Source organism: Camellia sinensis, chromosome 15 (genome assembly GCF_055761805.1).
Source record: "Camellia sinensis isolate YWXY chromosome 15, ASM5576180v1, whole genome shotgun sequence".
Classification (NCBI taxonomy): domain Eukaryota; kingdom Viridiplantae; phylum Streptophyta; class Magnoliopsida; order Ericales; family Theaceae; genus Camellia; species Camellia sinensis.
Genome location: NC_138975.1, coordinates 125,348,210 through 125,367,834, shown reverse-complemented (window position 1 = coordinate 125,367,834; position 19,625 = coordinate 125,348,210). Strand labels below are relative to the sequence as shown.

Sequence of the window (19,625 nt, the reverse complement as noted above, 5' to 3'; positions counted from 1 at the left end):
GAAAAATGTTAATCTATTTAATTTTTAGAGTTTTTTTTTTGTGAATTAATTAGTTCTTTTTCTTTTAAAAAGTTATATTTAGTTGATTTGGTATCGTTTGAGTTTAAGCGAATGTCTTTTATGATTCATTTTTTTTAATTTACTGATTCATTTTTGTGATGAGAATAGAAAAATGAAGTGTGAAATATTCTTTTTTGAGGGGATTGGTGGCTAAAATATCGGTTGTCGAGCGTGAAAATGTACATTTTTGTTAGTGTGATTTTTTGGTGTTACCTTAGAGTACTATGTTTGGAAAAAAAATACACTAAAGAGTTTTTATGTATTATATTGATTAGAGTGTTACGTTTGGAAAAACTACACTAATGAATTTTTTTAGAATGTTATGTTATTACATTTGAGAAAAATATACATTAAGGAGTTTTTTAGTGTGATACATTAGAGTGTTACATTTCGAAAAAATAAACTAAAGAGTTTTTGTGTGTTTCATTGATTGGAGTGTTACATTTGAGAAAAATACACTAATGAATTTTTTTGGAATGTTACGTTGTTATATTTGAAAAAAATATACTAAGGAATTTTTTATTGTGTTATATTAGAGTATTACATTTAGAAAAAAAACACACTAAGTAGTTTTTGTGTTACGTTTGGAAGTATACTAAGGAATTTTTTTGGATTGTTACGTTGTTACGTTTGAGAAAAGTGCACTAAGAAATTTTTTTGTATTATATGAGTATTACATTTTTGGAATGTTACGTATGGAAAAAGTACACTAAACAATTTTTTTAAAGTGTTACTATTGGCTTGGGTTTAGGCCAGCATCCTACCGTGGCGGAAACTCGGGGTAAGGCCGAGTACAGTCAACTTAAGGTGGTTGGTGCTATACCCTTTAAGGGAATAAATTTGCGCCTTCACCACTACCTATGGGTTTTGTGAGATGGTAAGCACTGAGATCCTATAATTGGTATTAGAGTAAGCCCTCAAATTTGATTCCCTTGGAGGACATGCTGCTTACAGGTAGGTGCTGGAGGGGATTGTTGGCCTAGGTTTGGGCCAGCGTCGCGCCGGTGATGGAGGGGAATTATTGACCTGAGTTTAGGCCAGTATCCTATCGTGGCGGAAGTTCAGGGTAAGGTTGAGTCACAGTCGACTTGAGGCACTTGGCGCTATACCCTTTAGGGGAATAAAGTTGTGCCTTCACCACCTCCTGTGAGTTTTTGTGAGATGGTAGGCACTGAAATCCTACAGTTATATTTAGTAATTTCAACATTATGTCTCAACACATAACACACGCTCGTTTATGTTTGGCCCTTTACATAATTCATACCATAATGGAACCTTTGAGTCTATAATTAAAAATAATAATAATAATAATTAAGCAATTCATAAAATCATTATTTAAAATCTATTTAAAATTTATTAGTGCTACACGAGATTTTTTAATTAATTTTAAATTTTTAACAATGAATCTTCCTAGCATGCACTTCTCGACAACAAGAAAATTTTTTATTTTTTTATTTTTAATAAAAAAACACGTGCTTTGTGAATAATTTTAAAAAATTTAATCATGGATCTTTCTACCTCGCACTTGTCGTCAAGAATAAAAGATTAAAAAATTTAAAAACAGATGGGATATTTTATTAATTTTAAAATTTTTTAGCATTTAATATTTTAAAAATAATTTTCACTCTAATTTTGATACTAAACAATACAAGATATTATATCAGGTAGCATTTTTCTTTTATTATTTTTAGTTTTAAAATATATATTAAGTATCATTTTGGTTTCTAACAATTTAATTGTGTCAATTTTATTCTCAAAATATAAATGCATTTTAAGGTAATTGGCATGAATAGGGATGATAAAATATCCCAACTCATTGAGTTCCCGACTCTCCCTGACCCTTAGAATGAGTTGTATCAATGATATTACCAATCAACGAATGTTTCAGAATGGAGAAGTCATGTGAAGAACTGAATTGGCCACGCACACTGTATGGATGCACAAGAAAAAGGATAGTCCGGGGGTGGATCAATAGGATAGGGTCAAATGATGAGTGATGTTTTGGAGTTTTTTTTTTTTTTTTTTTAATAGTCTAAAAAAAAAAACAATTTAAAAAATTGACTCATTTTTCAAACTATTTAAGAAATTAACTTACTTTTTGAAATCGCATTTTGAAAATATAATTTTGAAAACATGCTATTTCACATTGAAATCGCATGTTAAAAATGTAATTTCAAAAAGTAAAGTCCATGTCATCATAAATTGCATTTTCAACATGCGATTTCAAAATGAAATTACAAGTTGACAATATAATTTCAATTTAAAATTGCATTTTCAAAATGTGATTTTAAAAAGTAGGTTAATTTTCTAAATAATTTGAAAAGTAGATCAATTCTCTAAATTATTTTCTCTAAAAATAAAAAAATAAATAAAAAAACTCGATGTTTTGTGGTTGTTTTTGTATCTAGGAGGGATGTTTTGTGGTTTCTGTATTTGTTAACAATATTTTGAAGTTGATTGATTCACTATTGCTTGACTAATTTAATTTTATGTATTAACTATTTAAGGCAAAAAAATAATATTTCTTTTTAGTTTACTTTCCTAGTTTAATTTACTTGTGTCGGGTTTATAATTTGGAAATAATTAATTTTATTTTAAAATTTTGATGGTCTAAGGTTTGCCATGTCAAAATTGAAAATTATTAATTTATTAGAGCTTGAGGGTGAACTCATAGATGGGCCTCAATTAAAAATTTCATCTTAACCCTCAAATTACGTTGGGCCGGCCTGGGATCAACTAAACTTTTTAATAAACTTTACTTATCAAAAAACATAACAATGCTCAGCATTACCAATTTTTATAAATAGTCATTATGAAAAATTGTTATTTTTATTATTAAAATTAAAATAGGATTAAAAATAAATTTAATTTATTTAAAATTATTTTTAAAAAAAATGAATTTAAAAAATAAATTTATGATAGAGAGCAGGTGACAATTCTTCAATCCACACAGTTGGGCTATCAACTGATCCAGACACCTGGGCCCAAAAGGGCCGAAAAATCATTACAAGCATGTCCTATTGATTAGACGTACTTACTCATAAGTCTTGAGTAATTTTTTATTTTATTTATTTATTATTATTATTTTTATACATATATGTCATTTATTTTGATAATGATACAATTTTAAAACATGTTTAGATGTGTTTTGTTTTTATGGAATGGTATTTTGTGATTAAGAATGATATTGATAACTATATCGAAGTGATAAATGATTGAGATATTTTGACTTATGTTTGTGAATTTTGATTTTTTTTTTATGATTTGAGTTGGTTTCTATTCAAATATGATGTAAGAAGTGTAGATAATTGAATTGTTTTTTTATTTTTTAACTACTTTTACAATAATAAAGGGTTGTTTGGGATGAACTATATAAGTACATTTTTTCACTTTTTAACTAAAAAAGTAGAGAAAAAAATTTGTATATTTGAGATAACTTTTTAACTTTTACGAAAAAATATATATTAAAATATTGTATCAACTAGCAAAATCACTTTGATACCCTTCAGAGCACTGACATGCTTCCGTGCATATCAATGACTGTGATGTGTTGCATTGTGCATCAATGTACTGCATCAGTGCACTGTGCTGCATTATTTTGATTTTTTTTTTTTTTCACCAAAAAGTAACTATTGGAAAGGGAGGGTACTAAGGGCATATATGTCTTTTACCCTTTGTCTATTCAAACTTTTATTTCCCACCCAAACATGTGAATAGTGTTAATTTTTTTGCTTTTTTTTGTGACTTATGGACTTTTTTAAGGAATGCCAAACACCTACTAAATTTATCACCGAAAGTTAGAGTATAACTTTTTGATAAATAAGTCCAGTTTACAAGACTAACTTGCACTACTAAAAACTAGAACTTTTGCGACGTTCTTAAACGTCGCAAAAGGTTCGCATATCGTCGCAAAAGACTTTTTGCAGCAGAGTAGCAACAGGAAATTAGGGGTGGCAAAAGGGGGCGTGACAAAAAGTATTAGCGACAGTTACAAACCTTCGTTTTTTTGTAGCGACGACTAATCAATGATTTTTGCGATGGTTCAGCCTGCCATAAAAAAAATAAATAAATAAACTTTACTTTTAGTGACGATATTGGTTGCCGTTGTCAAAAACTTTTTTAGCGACAATATTTGATGTCGCGCAAAGTATTATTAGCAACGGTCTAAAATGTCGCCAAAAAATTAAATTAATACCGTATTTGCAACAGTTTAAACCGTCACTAAATATTTGAACTAATATGTATATGCAACAGGGTTAATCAGTTGCTAATAAAATGTAGGGTAAATTACAAATACATGCCGTGAGATTTAATTAAAATACGAATCACCTCCTGTGATTCTTAAATTACATTCCACCCCCTGAGATTTTTAATTTCATAACAAATTATCAAGTCAATTAACAGTTTTGAATTATGTTAGAAATATATTTCAATTAATAATTTAGGTAATTTTATTATTGTATAAGAGAGCAATTATGAATTTCATTCTTTTAGTTAGTTCTGTCAAATAAAAAATTCTAATAAGGGGGATATTTGTAAATTTTCAAACTACAGGGGACAATCTGTACTTTAAGCAAATCTCAGGGAGTGTATTTGTAATTTACCCTAAAATGTAAAGAAATGATAATTACATTAGCGACGGTTTAATAGTCACAATAAAATTATTTTCATAAAATCAATATATATTTTATTAATTCATTCATTGTACAAATTATTAATATTTTCTAAAATAAAATGCATCCACAACCACATACATCCACATCAACGTTCACATCCATATTCACATTCACAAAATCATATGAAGGATAATATATATGTACCCTGTAACAATTTTAAACCAAATATTATTTACAAAAATATATAAAACATCCTCCAACAATACTAATTTTTGATATTCAAGAACTCAAATTTTGTATCTAAAACAAAATAAAAGTAGCGACAATACAAATAAAAAAACATATATATTATAACTTGTTTTAATAGCAACAATAAGCTCCAATATCGATATATGAAGATATCATCACGTACTCAAAAGGGGATTGCATCTACAAAAAGAAACAAAACAAAAAAAATCATCATTTACAATATAATTAAGGGTAAATTACACTGACACCCCTTGAGGTTTAGGTTTATTACAGTTCTCCTCCTCACCTTTTGAAAATTACATCTCCCCCCTGAGGTTTAAAGCTTCATTACAGATTTCCCCCCTCAGCAATTTACTTTTTTTAAATACCAATTTTGCCCTCATTGGGTAAATTACATTGACACCCTTCACATTTTAGAAATTACAATCCCCTCCCTAAGGTTTAAAATGTCGTAAAATTAACAAATAATTAAATAAGTTACCAATATAAGAAATGACTTATCAAAAGATTCTTAGGTTATGTATGGTTTGATTTTTAGATTTTTTTTTTAAATTAAAAATTAATTTGGTTAAGAAATAAAAAATAAAAATAATTATCATTTTTATATAATTTTTATCTTTCGAGTGGTTAGAAATAATTTTTTACAAATTAAATTGAAACAACCATACATATGTATATAACTTGCCCAAAAGTTAAAATGATAATTATTTTTTACCCTTAAATGATAATTATTTTTTTATTTTTTATTTTTTATTTCTTAACCAAATTAATTTTTAATTTTTAAAAAAATTAAAAATCAAACCATGTATAAGAATCTTTTGATAAGTCATTTCTTACTTGGTAACTTATTTAATTATTTGTTAATTTTACGACATTTTTACCATCTGAGGCCTGTTTGGTAACCATTTCGTTTTTAGTTTTCAATTTATATTTACAAATTTTTTAAAAACTGTCATAAAAACTTGTTTGATAATTTTTTTGGTTTATAAATAGTTGTCTCAATTTGTAAATTTGAGGAAAAAACGTAAATTCAAAAAATGAGTTTACGTTGGTTTTTAAACAAAAATTTAAAAAATTTACTAACAATTTTTTTTTTCAATTAATTTTTTTTTCAAATAATTTTTTTTCCAATTAATTTTTTTTTTCAATGAAATTTTTTTTCCAACTAATACTAGCCGAAGGGGTAATTGGTAATGCTACTTTAAACCTTAGGGAGAGGATTGTAATTTTTAAAATGCGAGGGGTGTCATTGTAATTTACCCAATGAGGACAAAATTGGTATTTAAAAAATTAAATTGCTGAGAGGGGAATCTGTAATAAAACTTTAAACCTCATGGGGGGAGATGTAATTTCCAATAGTTGAGGGGGGAACTGTAATAAACCTAAACCTCAGGGGGTGCCAGTATAATTTACCCTATAATTAATTTTGAACTTACAGAAAATGTAAAACATTTGATATCTATTTCAATAAATAAATAAATAAATAAGATCATAAGCTGCAATATCGATATCTGAAGATATCATCACGTACTTAAAATGATTGCATCTGCAAAAAGAAACCAAAAAAAAAAATGATTTACAATATAATTAATTTCAAGCTTATAGAAAATGTAAAACATTTGATATTTATTTCAATAAATAAATAAATAAGATTGTAAACTCCAATATTGATATGCGAAGATATGATCATATACTCAAAAGGGTTGCATCTGCAAAAAGAAAATCAAAAAAAAAAAAAAAATCATTTGTAATATAATTAATTTCAAGCTTACAGAAAATGTAAATATTTGATATTTATTTCAATAAATAAATAAGACTGTAACCTCCAATATCGATATGTCAAGATATCATCACATACTAAAAGGATTGCATTTGCAAAAAAAAATAAATAATAATAATAATAATCATTTACAATATAATTAATTTCAAATTTATGAAAAATATAAAACATTTGATATTTATTTCAATAAATAAATAAATAAATACAAAAATAAGATTGTAACGTATATATGAATCAAGTGCCAAACAATGATACTGTACAGAACAACACAGTATAGGACCCATACTATTGTGAGTATTCTATTATCCATCCTATGGTTTCTTTGTGTATGTAGAACTACTGTTATAAAATTAGTTCACAAGGCGCATAAGTAAAACCTTTGGATGTGATCGGGAATGAGAAGCCTTGGTCCATGAGGGATTTTGACATCTCTAAGAGCACTGAAACATATCACCGTGAAAAATATCATCAAAATATAAATACAGTTAAAATGAAAGTGTAGAGTATCTCCAACCTACTAAACATATAATATTTGTTAGTCAAAATATCTAGTGTGACTTACTTTTTTCAACTCCAATACACTAGGCATATATGATTAGACATTTTGGCTCAACTCACATTCACTAGCTACATATAACTAGGCAAAATGTATTTAATCATTAGGATCATTTCCTTCCATCTTTGTTGCTGACGTGGCATTCCAAAATTAATAGTATTTGAATAAATAATTAAAATAAAGAATATGGTTGGAATAGAAATATGAAACAGTTAATAAGCAAAATAAAATATACACTTTAATTATAATAATATTTAAATAGGTAAAACTCAATTATTTTAGTAAGATAATTTCAAACTTTCATCTTAAATCTTGGCAGTTGTTCCCCACCGACCCTTATACTCGACCCTGTCCTATCAATGCTCCCTCCCAAACCTTTTCTATTTGAATTCGGTTTGCTTTCCCAAACGTTGTTGATTTTACTATACGAGTGCTTTTATATATCACTTATTTTTTTCATCGTTTTTATATAAGTGCATACATGGCAAGATGCTCACTACTTTTATTAATTTCTTAAGAATTATTTCTAAACAAGGGAGCCAATCATAAATATACATGTAAGTGGTGATACAAAATAAGGATGAAAAATCGGTGATAAATAGAATTTCTCTTTTATTATTATTATTATTTAAAATATGTGGTACAACGGGAAATTAATCCGAAGAAAACAAGAAGAGAATTGATATTTTTTGCATTGTATGTATTAGCAGTGCACCCATGCTATGAACAAAATGAAAATGTGAAATTTAGAAACATATACTTATAAAAAATAAAACTACTTTAAAAAAAAGAAAAGAAAAAGGTTTTACGCTTAATACGGTTTACTTTGAATTATAATAGATTTGTAATTTTTATTCAGAAGAGGACTATTATTTTACATGTGTATAAATTGTTTGAAAAAGGAATTTAGTATACATATTTTAAAACTGCAATAAGATTACTATATTGAAATTTTGTAGTAAAGAGCCACCAAATTTTTTAATGCGAAAAATCCATTCTCTTATTAAAAAGAAAAAGAAAAAGAAAAAGAAAAGAGAAGTTATTGTGTGACATAAAATTGAAAACAAAAGTATTAGATGAAAATAACTCAATTTTGTGACATATATTTTGTTTGAACTCTAATTTATATTTTTAAAATTTTGTTTTGTATATAAAGAATATGTGGAAGAGACATATATTGTTTTTAAGTCTCTAAATGAAAATAGTGAAATTTAAACAGAAAAAAGAACTTTAGAAATGCAATTGACCTTTTATTAAAGGAATAGAACGATATTATCATATTGATCAAATAACAACTAATTATATTTGAGGCAATGAGGGATTCAGAATTCAAATTTTAGAAAGATAAATAAACATGTAACTTCTCATTTTTTAGAATTATCTTATTATTAGTAATATAATATATATAACTTTTCTAATCTTGGGTATGCCACCGTACCCCCTAGACCCATCCATGACTTGAGGCGAGAAATCCAAAGATTTTTGTTTGTTCGTTTGTTTGTTTGTTTTTTTTTTGTTTTGCCAAAATGATAGGAAATGCATTAATGTTAAAAAATAATTAGTAGACCCATACAGCTAAGGAAAAGCAGCTAGCCTAATAAATAGTGAAAAATCCAATGATTTCATGACATGTATTTTTTTTATTATTATTATAAATTAAAAATCTTATGAATCTTCAACTATAGAGCCTTGGTGTTTGGTTGCTAGATTACCAACCAGCCTGAGTTGATTTATGCTTGGTTTAGCCAAGATTTAGCGTGGAAATAGTGAGGTTTTTTAACAAAGCTAATAAGGTAAATTTTATTTTACTTAGGCTAGTTCAATTGGCAACTATTATACATTTGAATTTAATAGGTCAGGGCTCAATCAAATTTAACCACTCCCCCTCGTGTAATTAAATGTCTTAGGCTAATCTTATGATTACAATTTAACAACAAAATTTAACAAAAGTAGCATCACTAGTGCTACTCAAAGATTAGCATTGTCTTAGTTATATATATATATATATATAAATATTTCGTATGGGTGTAGGTACGACACTACTAGAAAAGGAGGCTTTAGACACGGAGTTTTTTGCGATGGTTTAAAAATTATCGCAAAAAACAAGCTTTTGCGATGGTCAAAGAAACTGTCATGAAATTAATTGTTTTGTGATGACAATTGATGGTTGCAAAAAAGGTACAAAAGAAATACCATTATTAGAGACGGAAAATCCAAGATTGTGGTAAAAAGTAATATTATACGCGACGGTATGTTATTCGTTGCAAAAAAAAATTTCATCTTTTTTTTTTTTTGTGTGACACCTTTTGTTAGTCCATCACAAAAGACTTTATGTTTACTCATTGGCGACGGTCCTTAAACTCGTTGCAAAAACTTAATCCTTATTATTACTTTCGCGCCCTCGACCCCATACCCGAATTTCATAATGGCGCCCAATTTTTTGCCCCAAATCTTCGCACAATTCTTTCTCCCCCTTCTCTCTCTTAAAACACACGCTCATTCTCTGCCCTCCTCGCTTTCTACCCTAGCTCCTCTCTCTTCAGCGTTGCCGCCGATGTCACATATTCTTCTCCTTCAGTGCTACCACCGACGTCGTATCTTCGAGCAAGCGTTAGCGCCGCCGTCGTCGCTTCGAGTATTCAAGAATTGGAGACAGATATTGAGAAATATCATGAGGTATTTTAGATCCCTTCTCTCTCTCTCTCTCTCTCTCTCAGTTTGGTTTTGAATATTTTGTTTCATTTCCTTTTTATGATTGCTTTGATTTTTGATCACCCCTCTGTATATATTTATTCTCTCTCTGTTTGGGTTTTATTTTCTTAGATTTCTTTAACTTCCCTTTGTGTCTGCTACGTGTTTGATCAAATGTCACAATGTACAAGCAGAACTTCTTTGAAAATTTAGACTATTTCATTTGCTTTATTTATTTATTTTTTTTTTTACCCTAAGATGCAATGCATTTAGTTTTAATAAATAATACTAATTTGCATACATGTGAAACTATTATTATTTATTTAATCCATTAAGGGAAATGACACGTTAGGTGCTCCAACTGTTTTAGACATGGAAATAATCCCACAACTTTGTTGGTAATGAACTGTTGCAAGAATTTTGGGCAAGAGCAACAAAGAGGTTGTTAGTGATGTTGGTATAGGGGAGTTTCCTCTGAAACTAAAAATTAAGGGAATGGTAGTTAACATGGATGCCAAATGTCTTAGAGGTCAATGTAATAATTGAGAGCATTGATAATGTAGGCTGTAGATTTGTAAGGATGTTTAGAACTTGGTTGGGTATGGCTTATTATGAACAATATTTTTTTTTCATCTTTCTTGGCCCTATTGATTCATACAATTGAGTGGATCAATGATAGATATCAATTGATGCTTGGTTGGATAACATTTTACACTAAGAGTGGCCAATTTTGGAGGAAATTATTCAGTCTTTTGGAGTAATGCTTCAAGCTCGTAGTTGGACTTGTTGTGTGCTGTTGCTGGGTAGCATTTTCAGCTGGAGGGTTGTTTGGTGTTTTTTTTTTCCCTATTTTTTCTTTTTTTGGATGTTGCAGTGCTACTTTTTGGGCTTGTGCTTGGTTTTTTTTGGCTATTGTTGGTTGGTTTTTTTTATATTTTAATACTTTTTATATGTATATCAACATTAGACTGTGGTTAGTATTTTCATTAAAAATTTATGAGATTTTCTTCAACATTAATAAACAAAAACACTTTAGATTTGGTTTCATTTTAAGAATCTATGTTTTGAATTATGATGTCACAAAGTAGTGGATTTCTTCAGAGTATTATTTTAAGGAAGTTATTGCATTCGTGGTAGAGAATTTTTGTTATAAACTCTCTTTCTCTCTCTTAATTCTCTTTGAGGTGACATCTATTCTTTTCATGTGGTTGGCAATTTAGCAGTACTTTTAGAACAGTGGAATATAGTTCATATTTGAGAAATGTTAAAAGAAGAAATGGCTTTTGACTTGTGGTTAGGAAAAGAAGATTCACAAAATTTTCTTTTATTTCAAAAATAAAAGTTATGAAGTAGAGATATCTTCAATCTATGTATTGTCATATTTATATACTCTATAGTATGTTTATTCCGCTTCTTCATAAACTCCACATCGAGCACATAAGTGCCACCAACCAAGTCTTTTGCACCCTTATTGAATGATACCTATTTGCTTGACACTGATAGAACGTGTAGACAAAGGATGGCTAAACCCAAGGAACGTGAAAAATTGAGAAAATTAACGATCTTCTTATTACACAATTTTGAGTCCTTTAGTTGAATTTAATTTGCTATGCTATAACACGGCTTCTTATCTTATGGTCCATTTGTGTTGCTCATATAATATTGATGTTGGTTTCAATTTTGTTTCACTTAAAGAAAGATAAGAAATGGTATAAACCCACATTACCACTTCTCCTAATTGATCAATATCTATCCTGCTCGGCTAATTGATATGACTCTATTTTACATGTTTTTTAAACCAACCCAACCCAAAAAAGAGATTTTGTATGATGTGTAAATTACCTAGTAGTTTATGTCAACCATTGTATCTATGCAAGAAGTGAGGTTCCTTAGTCACACTTCAGTTTTGACCTTTGCAGTCTTTTGGAAGATCTGTTATGGGGATAACAAACTATTTATTAATGACTTGGGTTGGCAAGGTTTTGATTTGTTTACCTTCTGTTGACATGATATGCTCACTGTTAGTTGGACAAAATTTATTTGTTTGGCGTAAGTCCAAGTTTTATTACTCTATTCATTTCCTTTCTTTGTATTCAACACAGAGATAAAAATTACGTATTCACAAATTATAATCTTTTGGGTTCAGGAGTGAAGCTTTCTCCACATATCCAAGGTCTTATGACTTAATTCATTCCAATGGGGTTTTCAGTTTGTACAAGGACAAGTGAGTATTTATTTACTATTGCACCTTGAGCTTTCTGTTGAATAGAAAGTATTTTTTTTAATTTTATTTTTAATATGGTTCTGGCCTTCATTGTATGGAAAAAAAATTTCCCTAGCCTTATAAGATCATAACTGTATGGAGTAGATCGTTCAATAATTGCGACACAAACCCATTTTTGGCCTATTGGTCCTGTACCCTTATGGTGTGTTTGATCAATGATGCTATTTCTCTATCACCATTGGCATTAGAGTGCCATTTCTCATGTTGAAACCACACTTCCACCTAGGTCCTAGATGAATGTTATTATTTTAGGAAACAACAAATAGATAGGGCAAGGATACAATTATACAATCTTATAGGAGAATTGTTGTTCTAATTGACAGATTTTGCAAATAAATTTGTGAATAGCTTGAAGTGGAAGTTTTGGGGAAGTTTTGGAAGTATTAAGAATTGTTTTTTTATTTCAAAAGTGTCTTTTGAGTCTGTTAGTTTGTATAGCACTACTGAATTCAATGTCAAGTGATGCACTAACCATGGAATGTTTTTTGATGAATCGTCTAATCATAAAGGCTCCATTCAGTTGTTAGGAAAAAAAAGCAAAGTACAGGAAAAATCAACTTTCCCATAACTTTTGTCCATGTTCATTTAGTTAGAAATTTGTGGGACTCATAAATTAAACACTTCCCACTAGGATATGTTTTCCCAAAAAAAAAAAAAAATGTTCTGGGAACTTTTAATTTTAAAGCCTATAATATACTTATGTTTTGGAAACCTATGGCATTTGCAAGTTAGCTTTATCACTTGATGGAGATGCATCTAAGTCATCATAGTCAGGATCTTAGTCATTGACTGTTGCTGAGATCACCAAGTAGGTTTGTATAGAGTTAAGACGAGCTGAAGGATGAGATTAGAGAAGAATTGAGGGAGGAGATGAGAGCAGAGCTTTCAACACAGATAAGACAAATGAAAGCTGAAATGTTGGCTAATGTGTCCCAAGAAGAGGAGTATAAATCACAACAAACATGTTTGGTATAAATTATGTTTTATAAATATCTAATTTCAGCACAATTCTATCATTGAATATAAATACGATTAAGAAAGAATACCATGAATATCATATGTACCGGATGCATTAAGTGGCCACAGTGAACCTATGGATTATGAGGCCAATGAGAACCCACATACACCACCACCAGATGATGCGGTAAAACTTTCAAACAGTTTGAAAACTTGTTCGTTTTGAAACTTTTTCTCCAAACTGGTTGACTCACTAAAATGATCAAACGACATCGGATATCAACGAAACTTGACACACTCGACGAACTAAGCACAAATGATTTGTAGAAGAAGACGAAACTTGAAACTGATTCTCAGTTTTGAATCTAGAGCTTAATTTTCGTTTATGAAAATTGTTCTTTAGAAACTTTTTTTCCAAGCCGGTTGACTCACTAAAATGGTCAAACGGCGTTGGATGTCAACGAAACTTGACATACACGACGAACTAGGCACAAATGACTTGTAGGAGAAGTCGGGACTCAAAACCAATTCCTGGTTTTGAATCTCGAGCTTAATTTCTGTTTATGAAAATTTGTTCTTTAGAAACTCTTTTTTCGATTCGGTTGACTCACTAAAATGGTCAAATGACATCGGATGTCAATGAAACTTGACACACACGATGTACTAGGCACAAATGACTTGTAGGAGAAGACGGGACTCGAAACTGATTCCTAACTTTGAATCTAGAGCCTAATTTCCATTTATGAAAACTTATTCTTTACAAACTCTTTTTCCAAACCGGTTGACTCACAAAAATGCTCGAATGGCGTCGGATGTCAATGAAACTTGACACACTTGACTAACAAGGCACAAATGACTTGTAAGAGAAAACAAGACTTGAAACTGATTCTCAATTTTGAATCTAGAGCCTATTTTCCGTTAATGAAAACCGATTCTTTACAAACTCTTTGTCCGAACCGGTTGACTCACTAAAATATTTAAACGATGTCGGATGTCAATGAAACTTGACATACTTGACTAACTAGGCACAAGTGACTTGTAGGAGAAGACGGAACTTAAAACCGATTCCTGATTTTAAATCTAGAGCTTAACTTCCGTTTATGAAAAACTTGTTCTTTAGAAACTCTTTTTTCAAACCGGTTGACTCACTAAAATGCTCAAACGGCGTCGGATGTCAACGAAACATGACACACACGACGAACTAGGCACAAATGACTTGTAAGAGAAGACGAAACTCAAAACTGATTCCCGGTTTTAAATCTAGAGCCTAATTTCCGTTTATGAAAACTTGTTCTTCAGAAACTCTTTTTTCGAACCGGTTGACTCACTAAAATGGTCAAACAGCGTCGGATGTCAATGAAACTTGACACACTTGACTAATTAGGCACAAATGACTTGTATCAAAAAACAAGACTTATGAAATTAAGTTTAGAGCCAAACTGAGTTTGTTGAAAACTCACTTTCACTCTTGAACAAAGAAACCGTAGACTGTCACTGACTTGACTTGACTAATCCAAACTGACTTGACTAATTCAACCGATTTTAAATCTAGAGCCTAATTAGACTGTCACTCCCTCAGGTTCTTCCAGAAACCGTAGCTACTTGAACAAAGAAAAAAACTTTAGTTTAAATAAGTTTGCAAAGACAGACATATTTAGTTATGTCCCATTGGCAAGGTTTTTGGAGATGCTGTCTCTGATTCTTTATGTACATCTCCACAGATTTTCAAAAACAACATGATATAGTCAATCTATTACAATGTGATGGTAACATGCTGAACATTAAAGGCTTGGACAATGCTTAAAGTTATTGTATTCAATTGCATTATTTGGGTTTGACATGATTTTGTGCATTCCTTCCTAAGATTAAATCCCTAGCCAAGAAAGTCTGCATGGATTTCTGATATTTTTTCAATATTTTCCATATAGAGGAAAATATGCATGGAATGCTATAAAAAAATTTAAAATAATTCTTGAATATCGAGCAGAAGAAAATGTATCTAATCTATATGAAGAGAACTATTTATATTCAACCTTTCATACAGGGAAAACCTGAATGAATGTCCTGGAAAAGTAAGGTTTAAGCAATTGTGTATCACGTGAATTGATTTGTGTATGCCATTGTCCGTGGCCTTCTCTGAGCCAGGTGAGGATGTTGAGATGAATCTATAATTGTTTTGTGTTGATATACTTACCGTGCTTAGAGCATTTTCCATGTGGTCATGCAGCTAGGGGAAAAGTTTTCTCAACCAGCAGTTGAAGATGTGCTTTACGTGAAAACGAGAAGCATGTTAATCAACGTTGGCCTCCAGAATTATGAGAAGAATTTCAAGAAAGGCTTGTTAACCGACACCATTTTGCCTTTGCTCACCGATAGTCAAGTAGTTAAGATTCACCCATCCCTTACACTTTCATTTTAACTATATTTATATTTTGATGGTATTTTCCACAGTGATATGTTTCAGTGCTCTTAGAGATGTCCAAATCCCTCTTGGACCAAGGCTTCTCATTCTCGATCACATCCAAAGGTTTGACCCATGCGCCTTGTGAACTAATTTTATAACAGTAGTTCTACATACACAAACAAACCATAGAATGGATTACAGAACACTCACAATAGTATGGACCCTATACTGTGTTGTTTTGTAAAGTATCATTGTTTGGCACTTGATTTATATATATGTTACAATCTTATTTTTGTATTTATTATTTGTTGAAACAAATATCAAAAGTTTTACTTTTTCTGTAAGCTTGAAATTAATTATATTGTAAGTGATTACTATTATTTTTTTTGATTTCTTTTTGCAGATGTAATCCTTTTGAGTATGTGATGATATCTTGACATATCGATATTGGAGCTTACAATCTTATTATTTATTGAAATAAACATGAAATATTTACATTTTCTGTAAGCTTGAAATTAATTATATTGTAAATGACTTTTTTTTTTTTCTTTTTGCAGATGCAACCCTTTTGAGTACGTGATGATATCTTCGCATATCGATATTGGAGTTTATAATCTTATTTTTGTATTTATTTATTTATTGAAATAAATATCAAATATTTTACATTTTCTATAAGGTTGTGATTTCATTCAATACTTGTGATACGAACACACACATTGACAAGGCGAAGCTCACAGCCTTCTTTTTATCTATTCATCTCTCACTCTCTTTACTTTGGTCATGAAGCCCTATTGATAGGGGGAGTTCTTGATTTATTTTTAATTATTTGTCATCATCAAAAAATGGGAGATTGTTAGCCCCAAGGTTACTCAAACTTGAATTTTGATTTGATTTTGATTTATGACGGACACTTTATTATTTAAAGTTTTCAAAATTAACATTTGTACTTCTTGATTCAAATTATTTTGAGACTCAAGATAATTATGTTTCAAAAAACCTTTTAAAATATCAAAAACATAAGCATTAGCTCTTGGTTGCAAAACTCTATCTCTGGCTAAACACAGGTCCAAGGATCGACACTATAATAATCTTCTAAAAAGTTAAAGTGTTCCAAAACAAAAGGTCAACACCAAAAAAGCAAAGGTCGACACCAGGAAGAAGTTGAAAAAATGGCTAAGTGTTTCAGATGCAAGGGTCGACACCAACAGCAGCAAGGGTCGACACTAAAAAGCAGTATACATTCCAGTGGTAAGGGTCAACACCAACAGCAGCAAGGGTCGACACCAAAAAGCAGTATACACTCCAATGGTAAGGGTCGACACCAAAAAATAGTATACACTTCAGCCACAAGGATCGACACCATCAGTAGCAAGGGTTGACACCTGGAACACGTGTACCTCAACTCAGGAAAGAAAAATCAGAGCAAAGGATCGACACCCAACTTGCAGGGGTTGACACCCTTATGTCTGGGTTGAACAAAACCTGGCTGCCATCTTCCATCTCAAAGAGGGTATCTGTGACATCATTCTCAGACATATTTTATACTAATCAAAAGGAATCTTGAGACAACATTTTCTAACATAATGGAGGGAACATTCTTCACTCACACCTCTCCCAAGATCAGAAAAAGGAAAGAACATGGAGACAACATTATGTCCCTCTACTATTTTCTTATCTTCCAAGCATGGGCATCACTTCCTTTGAGGAAGCTCCATTTCCAATGGTCAGAAAACAGTCAACACCAAACATTCTCCACTCACAACAGCTGGAAAGGATTCTCATTGTCTAGCTCCAACGGATAGTTTACTCACGTGAGTAAGTTCCTTCTTCAACGATTTGAGTTGAACAAGAAGGCTATAAATCAGGAAGTTTTCCACAGCTGCAAGTACGACATTCCACTGCAACAACTCCAAACATTCTGAGCATCACTGGTATATCTTTGATTTGACTTGTGTTCTCCCATTTTTCAGATTTAAACAAGTCCAAAACTTTGTGAGATCTTTCACTTTCATATTCCATCTTTTGAGAGATTGTAATAGCCAAAGAGGATTGTTGAACCTCTTCTTCTAAGTTCTTAGTTTCTGAGTAAAACAGTTGTAAAGTGAGGCATTTTGTTGAGTGAGTTCCACAACAGATTGAAGTAAGTCCTTGTGTAAAATTAAACCTCAAGTTGGAAGAACTTGGTGGTGCATCGATTCATAGTGAAGAAATTCTCACAGAGGATTCTTGAGGAGTGGACGTAGGCCGGTGAGCCGAACCACTATAAGTCTATGTGTTAAGTTCTTCTTTCCTACTCTCCTTACTGTCTGTTAATCTTATGATTATCTGCTGTATTTATTTACATAAGTTCTTTTGAACCTTATTTTTTTGATCAAATTTTTAATTACCCAATTCACCCCGCCTCTTGGGTTGCTTTCCTGTTTAACAATTGGTATCAAAGCCTCGTTTTTAGTAACTTGACTTAATCGTCTTAGAGTGATCTATGGCAAACCCTAGCTCTTCTCTCCCTGAAGGTCAAGCCTCAAACAGACCTCCCTTCTTCAGTGGAACAAATTTTAACTATTGGAAAACCCGCATGATTATGCACATTCAATCTACTGACTATGAAGTTTGGAAAATCATATGTGAGGGTCTTAAGGTACCCACTAAAACCGTAGATGGTCTGTTAGTACCCAAACTTGAGAGTGAGTGGACGAGTGCTAACTATAAAGATATTCAATTAAATGCCAAAACTATTAATATGTTGTATTGTGCACTTGATGCTACCGAGTTTAACAGAATATGCACTTGCACCACTGTTAAAGAAATTTAGGATAAACTTATTGTAACTCATGAGGGAACCACTCAAGTTAAAGAATCTAGAGTGAGTTTACTCGTTCATAACTATGAGCTCTTCAAGATGAAACCAGATAAAAACATATCCCAAATGATTACTCGTTTTACTAATATTATTAACAGTCTTAAATCCCTTGGGAAGACTTACTCTAATGCAGAAATTGTTAGAAAAGTCCTTCGATCATTGCCAAAAAGTTGGGAGAACAAAGTCATTGCAGTGATAGAAGCAAGATATCTGTTAACATTAAGTCTTGATGAGCTAATGGGATCTCTTCTAACCCATGAGATCATTATGCAAGAAGGAAAAGAAGAAGAAGACAAGAATAAGAAGAAAGGGATAGCTTTCAAATCCACTACAAAATCTTAAGAGGAAGAAGATGATGCTTCGGAAGAAGACGAAGAGATGGCTTTCATTACCAAAAGATTCAAAAGATTTGTGAAGAAGAAGCAAGGTGTAAGGAAGTTTTTCAGAAAAGATTTCAACAAAGATCTTCAAAAAGGAGAAAGTCATAAAAAGGCTGAAGTAATCTGCTATGAGTGTAACAAGCCGGGTCATTACAAATCAAAATGTCCAAAGCTTAAAAAACAATTCAAAAAGGATAAGAAGAAAGCCATGATTGCAGCATGGAGAGAAGACAGTGATGACAGCGACTCAGAGATGGATATTTGCAAAAATAAAGTAGCAAATCTATGCTTAATGACACTTGAAGATGAGGTAAATGATGACTCATTTACTTTCAATGAATTACAAACTGCTTTTGGATGACTTGCATGATGAATTTAAAAAATTAAGTTTGAAAAGTAATTGTCAAAAGAAAATGATTTTAAATTTATCTCAAGAAAAGGAATTCTTAACTTCTAAAATTAAAACTTTAGAAAATGAAGTCTTGCCAATGGAAAAAGAGAAAGAACTCTCAAAGGAAAAAGAAGTTTTTCAAAAGCAAAATGAAATTTAAAAAAAAAAAGAAAATTATCTTAAATGAAAACATAGAAGATCTAAAAAATGTTCTTTCAAAATTTACTCAAGTGAGAGATACCTTAGACAAAATTCTCAAAAGTCAAACTCAAACCTTTGGAAGAATGGGGATTGGCTATAAACCATTTTCGAAAGCTATAACTTCCCAAAAATCCTTTGGATATTCTTCATCTAACCATACTCATATACTGTGGAAAAAAAGGCCATATCTCTCCTT

At 30.9% G+C, this 19,625-nt stretch overlaps 1 non-coding gene across 6 annotated transcripts; it reads left to right on the top strand.

Moving 5' to 3' along the window:
• The first annotated feature begins 9,669 nt into the window (after window positions 1–9,669).
• LOC114320557 (uncharacterized) lies at window positions 9,670–17,608 on the top strand. Of its 6 annotated transcripts, none has more exons than XR_014356286.1 (4): window positions 9,670–9,937; window positions 12,099–12,176; window positions 15,238–15,720; window positions 16,662–17,608. It is a non-coding gene; the product is annotated as an uncharacterized LOC114320557 (transcript). The 6 variants fall into 6 exon arrangements; XR_014356285.1 differs by lacking the exon at window positions 16,662–17,608 and adding an exon at window positions 16,001–16,378; XR_014356283.1 differs by lacking the exon at window positions 16,662–17,608 and adding an exon at window positions 16,155–16,378 and having other exon boundaries at window positions 9,671–9,937.
• Window positions 17,609–19,625: the final 2,017 nt, after the last annotated feature.